This window comes from Delphinus delphis, chromosome 8 (genome assembly GCF_949987515.2).
Source record: "Delphinus delphis chromosome 8, mDelDel1.2, whole genome shotgun sequence".
In the NCBI taxonomy this organism is placed as follows: domain Eukaryota; kingdom Metazoa; phylum Chordata; class Mammalia; order Artiodactyla; family Delphinidae; genus Delphinus; species Delphinus delphis.
Genome location: NC_082690.1, coordinates 52,782,934 through 52,791,670, shown reverse-complemented (window position 1 = coordinate 52,791,670; position 8,737 = coordinate 52,782,934).

The following is an 8,737-nucleotide window of genomic DNA, read 5'->3' as shown; positions in this document are numbered from 1 at the left end:
AAAATCTACAGTGAACAGTTCACGACAATGCATTTGCATCCGGACACTGACAACTTATTCTTTCTGACTGCTGAGTGTCTGTCATTGTTCTTGGTTTAGCCTAACATCTGGCTTATCTTTAGGTTGGTTATCAGACTGTTTCCCCACCAGATGTGTGGCAACCAGCTGGCAGACCCTATCAGTCTGAATGCCCCTGGTTCCGTCTGAACCTGTCAGGTGCCTTTAAGATTACAAATACTAAATCTGATCCTGCTTGAGAATCTCAGAGTATGGTGAGAGCTACTAACCTCACTGTAAATCTGAGAAGTGCTGAAACCCTGATTTTTCATTTACATGTGGACACAGTTAGCTTCCTCCAGAACGGAGCTAGTAAAAAAGCTAAATACACAATCTTGAATCAAAAAGACCTTGGTTCTGGCATTTATTAAGTTTTTGACTTTGGGCAAGTTACTTAATCCACTGAGCTTCAGTTTCCAACTCTGTAAAATGGGGGGAAGAAAAAGACTTGTCTGTGAGGATGACACGATGAGGTTTATAAAGTCCTTAGCACAGAACGCAGCACATACTAAAATCTCAGTAAATGTTAAATCTTATTACAGTGATGATTCACCTTAACATTCTCTGAAGGCGACTATGTCTTAGGCTTGTGTTAGGAATTGACATAGAACTAAGAAAGCAGAGATGACTAATGGGGTTTTTGCCCTCAAGGATTTCGGTCATATTGGAGCAACAGTAAAATAAATTTATAGATTTATAACAGGGTGATTTGAGACCTGCTGGAGATAGAGAGAGGGTGGAGGAGCTCAGAGACAGAGGAATCACCCAACCTCATGAGTTAAGAAAGGGTCCCTGGATAATGAGGTAGTTTAAGGAACAGAAGTTTCCACACAATCTGAGTAACTTTTGACCTTTTCAGAGATCCTCAACTCCACCAGTGGGAGTCAAAAGGGCCCCCATCTACTAAGAGTAGGCATACATTGTCCCTGACAAGTGGTACACCCCTCAGGCTTATTAACACAGCCTCGCTTCCACTACAGGTTTGAGTCTAATAGAACTCATCTCCTGATAACTTCTATTGCTATTTTTATCCTCTAATGAAAGAAGTCCTAGACACATAGATCACCCCTCATCTTATGCTCTTATCTCCATAAAGCAGAGTCTCTTTCCCCATTCCTTTCTTGCCTTTAAATCCCTCCATTGAACTCTCTGGAATTCAGGAAGTTTTATCATCAGGGAATTCTATCATCAGCAAAACTTCCTATATCTTCAAACTCTTCCCAGAATGTTTTCTTCAACTTTTTGCTTTTACAGAAAACGGGCTTCCCCTCACCCCGCAAGGCCTCTGCTTCCCCTCTAGCCCTTGCAACTTGGGGTCTATTTATTCTCACATGGGCCTTGTACCACTGACCTTCCTGCTCCTCATTTCCAGACCATTCTCACATCAGACCTCACTGGTGTGTGGTGAGCGGGCTTGAACCTACTCATGAGAGATAACTGTGCACAGTCCTTCCCAACTCTGTGTTTGTTAATAGTCTGTTAGTAGCTTGGAGGCTCCATGATGCAATTTACATCAAGGAAATTGACATACACTAAAAATCAGTGTATAAATCAGGATATTTTGTTTTGTTCTCCAAAGAGCTGGTTGTTATACCTCTATGAGCACATCATTGCCGTATTCCCTGAAAACCTCGAGCTTTGGATCCCACCACCTTTCCTTTCGGGTTCATTGTCATTCTCTCCAATGTCACTCTGTCTTAGCACTTGGGTATTTTAATATATATGTAGCTAGACAATGCTGCTAACACTGTAATCTCCTCTCAGCTCTGTGACCTCACCCTTCTCCTCCAAAGACATTGTCCTCCACTCTACCTTAGCCACTTCTTACCTACATCTCCATAAATCCTGTTTACCATAACTGCAATACCCCTACCCTCTGACACCACTTCCTAAAACCATTCCCAGGTTACTTCCTATAATACTCCCAATAATCCTTTCACCTCACTAGGACTTTCATCCCTTTCTCTAACCACTTCATCTCTGTCCCTTGCCCATTTCAAGTCCTATATTCCCTCCTTGCACAGTTTAAATTCCAGGGCCAACATATTAATCACTTCTTTGCATAAAAGCTTAGTTGTCTGACCCCTCTCATTGTTTGCAGAATCCACTTAGAAAACCACCGCTAAGTACAACTCTGGACTTACGCTATACCTATACCTGGCAGTTGGCTGTGGCTAGAGGGAAAAAAACAAAACAAAAACAAAAAGAAAACAGGCTGATTACTCTCCCTTTAAATTATTATTACGACTTCAGCTTAGCTCTTACAGTTGCCAGACATACTTACACATCCCTCATCCATTCACTTTCCCACCATTCTAGCAATTATTCTCCCTCCTATATCATCATTTTTTCTTTATATTTTCCTACTTTCATTGGCATAACTTCGTGTTTGTACTTCTTTCATAATAAAATAAAAAACCCTTTGTAACCCGTCTTCACCTTTCAGCTATGACTCTCTTTCTTAGCCGGCTTTACAAGTTAATATATTGTATCTGTACTTATCTATGGTACTTCTCTTCAGTTTTAAGCTAATCCAAATGATTTCTATCCTCATCATGCCACCAGAACTGATTAAATGAAGACCACCTATGACATACCTGTTGTCAAATCCAATGGTCAATCCTCAGTCCTTCCATGAACAATCAGTACCATTTGAAACAGGTAATTATCACCTCATCCATAATAATAGCAGCATTCTCATTTGTTTTTCCTCCTACCTTATTTTTGTTCCTTCTCCATTTCCATTACTAGATAATCCACTTCTCTGCGACCTCACAGACTGGAGTACCTCAACGGTTAGTCCTTTGTCTTCTTCTCCAGCTGCTCTTTCTCCCTTAAACACCATCTCTATGGGGATGACTCTCTAACATACTTGTCACCCTAGAACCCTCTCCTTGAACTCCAGACTCCTGTATCCAGCTAGCTACTCAACGCCTGCACTGATAAATAGCCATCTCAAAGCAAACATGCCCCAGACTGAACTCCTGCTTTTGACTGGACAAGTTTCTCAGGCCAAACATAATACATTGATCTTTGTTCCCTGACTTTGGTCACACCCCATTTCCAATCCATCATGAAACTTTATCGCCTTGATTTCCAAACATATGCAGAACCTGACAGCCTTTCTCACTCCCACCGGACTCCCTTATTTCTTGCCTTTCAATTCCAATAGTCTCCCTGCCTCCACTCTTGCCTACTTGCAACCTGTTTGTAAGTGAGCAGCCAGAGTTCTCCGCCACATAAATCCAATCTTTCCACAGCTCTCCAGTGGCTTCCTATTTTCTTTCCTTGCCCTGTAAGTACCTTCTCAATTTGCCCCCATTTATCAACCTGATTATATGTTTACTATACTTCCCATAATTCACTGGGGCCTTCTTGCTTACTAGAGCATATTGAGCATGGACACAACTTGGAGCCTTTATGGTGGCCCTTCTCTCTGCCTGGAATACCTTCTCACACTGTTCCTCTCTACCTTCTGTGCTACTTTCTCAACCTCCTGAAAGTCTGGGCTTAAATGTCATTTTCCCAGTGAGACTCTCTCAGACTGTACTACTTACAGTTAATACCCCCCAACCCTGTCTCAGGGAACTACATTGCCTGCATCCGGCATTCTCTCTCTCTCTCTCTCTCTCTCTCTCTTTTATTAGAGCAGGTATAACATTCTACTATGCTAGGTATCTTCCTATTGATTATGTTTATTGTCTGTGTCCCTCTGCTGCAATGTAATCTCCGACAGGGCATTTTTTCCTACTTTTTTAACCTCTAATATGTGTCTGATATGTTCCAAATATATCCTAGAAAGTGTTTGACATATGTCCTTTGCCAAAAATATATTCTTACTGCATAAATACCTTAAACAAAACTTTCAAAAAATGTACAAGAATTAGTCACGGAAAGCTATTTCTTTCCTTTTTTTTAATTGAAGTATAGTTGATTACAATGTTGCATTTGTTTCTGGTGTACAGCAAAGTGATTCACATTACATATATATACATATATATATATATATATGTATTATTTTTCATATTCTATTGCGGCTTACCACAGGATATTGAATATAGTTCCCTGTGCTATATAGTAGGACCTTGTTGTTTATTTATTCTATATATAATAGTTTGCATCTTCTAATCCCAAACTCCCAATCCATCCCTCCCCTGCCCCACTCTCTTTCCTTTAATTCCAATACATTTTTTAGTTTTTCAGGTCTTAAGCCTACTTAATAATTTAGAGATTTCATACAACAAGTCCATGTTAGAAGCTGCATCTCAGTTTTTGTCCAAATTGTTAAATTTGTCATCTCATAATGGATATTTTTTAATACTGCCATCATAAATTGGACACTAGCAACTTTCAATTATACATTAGGAAAATTAAACCTCACTGGAAGTCAGTTTATGCAGTTGTAAATTGATTATAATATCTACTTAAATTTATTTTTTTAAGAGTTAAACAAAATAAAAGAACAATTTGTGGCATGAATTAGGTACTTAGGATGTAGTGGAAGTTAATAAACATTTACACATTAGGTGAATTAAGGAATAGATGAATGAATTATTTAACCAATATACATAAAATATGCCTTTTTAATGAAACTTTATGGGAATTTCATTGGAAAATAAATTAAATATTCAAAATGCTTTTTTTTAAAGTCATTTTGGTTTGCATTTTGTATACGGTAAAAACCAACAGATACTTATCACTAGCTTACATCATGTAAGCCATATACTCACATTATCTTTTGACAATATCTTAGAGAAATATGAAAGTTTGATTCAGGTTTATGACAAAAGACATCCAATTTGGTAGACACACAAGAAGAACACTGTATATGTTCTACAGTTGGCTGTTATACTGATTTATCCATTCAAAATAGGTATGACTAATATGGGAGATGAATGAGAGTCAGATATTTACTGTGAGGTTTTTTAATCTAATCAACATTTCCTTCTCTAGGCCAAGTGATTTTCTTTTCTTTTCCTTAATGCATGTCATAAAAGGTGAATTATACAGTGATCTAGAAAATCAAATTATGTGACATTGATTAGCAAATAAAATAATACTGAAAGAGGTGACTTTGCTAAATGCAACCCCTCTCACCCAATTCAAGCATGTAAACCTTGACCCTATAGGTTTGAAGTGTTGGACAATCACATATGAGGTGAAACTGGATTATCCTTCATTATCAGCCCATTAAATGCACTGGGTCGCATCTCAAGCCTGCATCACAAGGTATGATCTGAAAAGGTCAGCCTTATGCCTATTGACTCCCATGCTGGCTCTTGATGAGTTTGACCCAAAGAATGCTTCTATCACTTTTATATCACGTTCACTTGTACAATTCAAGTTCTTCCTAATACTCAGTTTTTTTTTTTATTATGAAGTTTAGAGCCCCAGGCAAACAACAGTATATAAATATGGAAGATTGCCATAAAATACCAAGGAAGTAGAGAGCCTGTATTAGTAGTGAAGCATGGCCCATCATCAAAAAAGAATTTGTAGATCGATCCAAGAAGAAGATATAACAATTGTAAATATTTATGCACCCAACATAGGAGCACCTCAATACATAAGGCAAATACTAACAGCCATAAAAGGGGAAATCAACAGTAACACATTCATAGTAGGGGACTTAAACACCCCACTTTCACCCATGGACAGATCATCCAAAATGAAAATAAATAAGGAAACACAAGCTTTAAATGATACATTAAACAAGATGGACTTAATTGATATTTATAGGACACTCCATCCAAAAACAACAGAATACACATTTTTCTCAAGTGCTCATGGAACATTCTCCAGGATAGATCATATCTTGGGTCACAAATCAAGCCTTGGTAAATTTAAGAAAATTGAAATTGTATCAAGTATCTTTTCTGACCACAACGCCATGAGACTAGATATCAATTACAGGAAAAGATCTGTAAAAAATACAAACACATGGAGGCTAAACAATACACTACTTAATAATGAAGTGATCACTGAAGAAATCAAAGAGGAAATCAAAAAATACCTAGAAACAAATGACAATGGAGACACAATGACCCAAAACCTGTGGGATGCAGCAAAAGCAGTTCTAAGGGGGAAGTTTATAGCAATACAAGCCCACCTTAAGAAGCAGGAAACATCTCAAATAAACAACCTAACCTTGCACCTCAAGCAATTAGAGAAAGAAGAACAAAAAAACCCCAAAGCTAGCAGAAGGAAAGAAATCATAAAGATCAGATCAGAAATAAATGAAAAAGAAATGAAGGAAACAATAGCAAAGATCAATAAAACTAAAAGCTGGTTCTTTGAGAAGATAAACAAAATAGATAAACCACTAGCCAGACTCATCAAGAAAAAAAGGGAGAAGACTCAAATCAATAGAATTAGAAATGAAAAAGGAGAGGTAACAACTGACACTGCAGAAATAAAAGAGATCATGACAGATTACTACAAGCAACTCTATGCCAATAAAATGGACAATCTGGAAGAAATGGACAAATTCTTAGAAATGCACAACCTGCCAAGACTGAATCAGGAAGAAATAGAAAATATGAACAGACCAATCACAAGCACTAAATTGAAACTGTGATTAAAAATCTTCCAACAAAGAAAAGCCCAGGACCAGATGGCTTCACAGGCGAATTCTATCAAACATTTAGAGAAGAGCTAACACCTATCCTTCTCAAACTCTTCCAAAATATAGCAGAGGGAGGAACACTCCCAAACTCCTTCTACGAGGCCACCATCACCTTGATACCAAAACCAGACAAGGATGTCACAAAGAAAGAAAACTACAGGCCAATATCACTGATGAACATAGATGCAAAAATCCTCAACAAAATACTAGCAAACAGAATCCAACAGCACATTAAAAGGATCATACACCATGATCAAGTGGGGTTTATTCCAGGAATGCAAGGATTCTTCACTATATGCAAATCAATCAATGTGATACACCATATTAACAAATTGAAGGAGAAAAACCATATGATCATCTCAATAGATGCAGAGAAAGCTTTTGACAAAATTCAACACCCATTTATGATAAAAACCCTGCAGAAAGTAGGCATAGAGGGAACTTTCCTCAACATAATAAAGGCCATATATGACAAGCCCAAAGCAAACATCATCCTCAATGGTGAAAAACTGAAAGTATTTCCACTAAGATCAGGAACAAGACAAGGTTGCCCACTCTCACCACTCTTATTCAACATAGTTTTGTAAGTTTTAGCCAGAGCAATCAGAGAAGAAAAGGAAATAAAAGGAATCCAAATCGGAAAAGAAGAAGTAAAGCTGTCACTGTTTGCAGATGACATGATACTATATACATAGAGAATCCTAAAGATGCTACCAGAAAACTACTATAGCTAATCAATGAATTTGGTAAAGTGGCAGGATACAAAATTAATGCACAGAAATCTCTGGCATTCCTATATACTAATGATGAAAAATCTGAAAGTGAAATCAAGAAAACACTCCCATTTACCATTGCAACAAAAAGAATAAAATATCTAGGAATAAACCTACTTAAGGAGACAAAAGACCTGTATGCAGAAAATTATAAGACACTGATGAAAGAAATTAAAGATGATACAAATAGATGGAGAGATATACCATGTTCTTGGATTGGAAGAATCAACATTGTGAAAATGACTCTACTACCCAAAGCAATCTATAGATTCAATGCAATCCCTATCAAACTACCACTGGCATTTTTCACAGAACTAGAACAAAAAATTTTCACAATTTGTATGGAAACACAAAAGACCCCGAATAGCCAAAGCAATCCTGAGAACGAAAAAAGGAACTGAAGGAATCAGGCTCCCTGACTTCAGATTATACTACAAAGCTACAGTTATCAAGACAGTATGGTACTGGCACAAAAACAGAAAGATAGATCAATGGAACAGGATAGAAAGCCCAGAGATAAACCCATGCACATATGGACACCTTATCTTTGATAAAGGTGGCAGGCATGTACAGTGGAGAAAGGACAGCCTCTTCAATAAGTGGTGCTGGCAAAACTGGACAGGTACATGTAAAAGTATGAGATTAGAACACTCTTTAACACCAAACACAAAAATAAGCTCAAAATGGATTAAAGACCTAAATGTAAGGCCAGAAACTATCAAACTCTTAGAGGAAAACATAGGCAGAACACTCTATGACATAAATCAAAGCAAGATCCTTTCTGACCCACCTCCTAGAGTAATGGAAATAAAAACAAAAATAAACAAATGGGACCTAATGAAACTTCAAAGCTTTTGCACAGCAAAGGAAACCATAAACAAGACCAAAAGACAACCCTCAGAATGGGAGAAAATATTTGCAAATGAAGCAACTGACAAGGGATTAATCTCCAAAATTTACAAGCAGCTCATGCAGCTCAATAACAAAAAAACAAACAACCCAATCCAAAAATGGGCAGAAGACCTAAATAGACATTTCTCCAAGGAAGATATACAGACTGGCAACAAACACATGAAAGAATGCTCAACATCATTAATCATTAGAGAAATGCAAATCAAAACTACAATGAGATATCATCTCACACCAGTCAGAATGGCCATCATCAAAATATCTAGAAACAATAAATGCTGGAGAGGGTGTGGAGAAAAGGAACACTCTTGCACTGCTGGTGGGAATGTGAATTGGTTCAGCCACTATGGAGAACAGTATGGAGGTTCCTTAA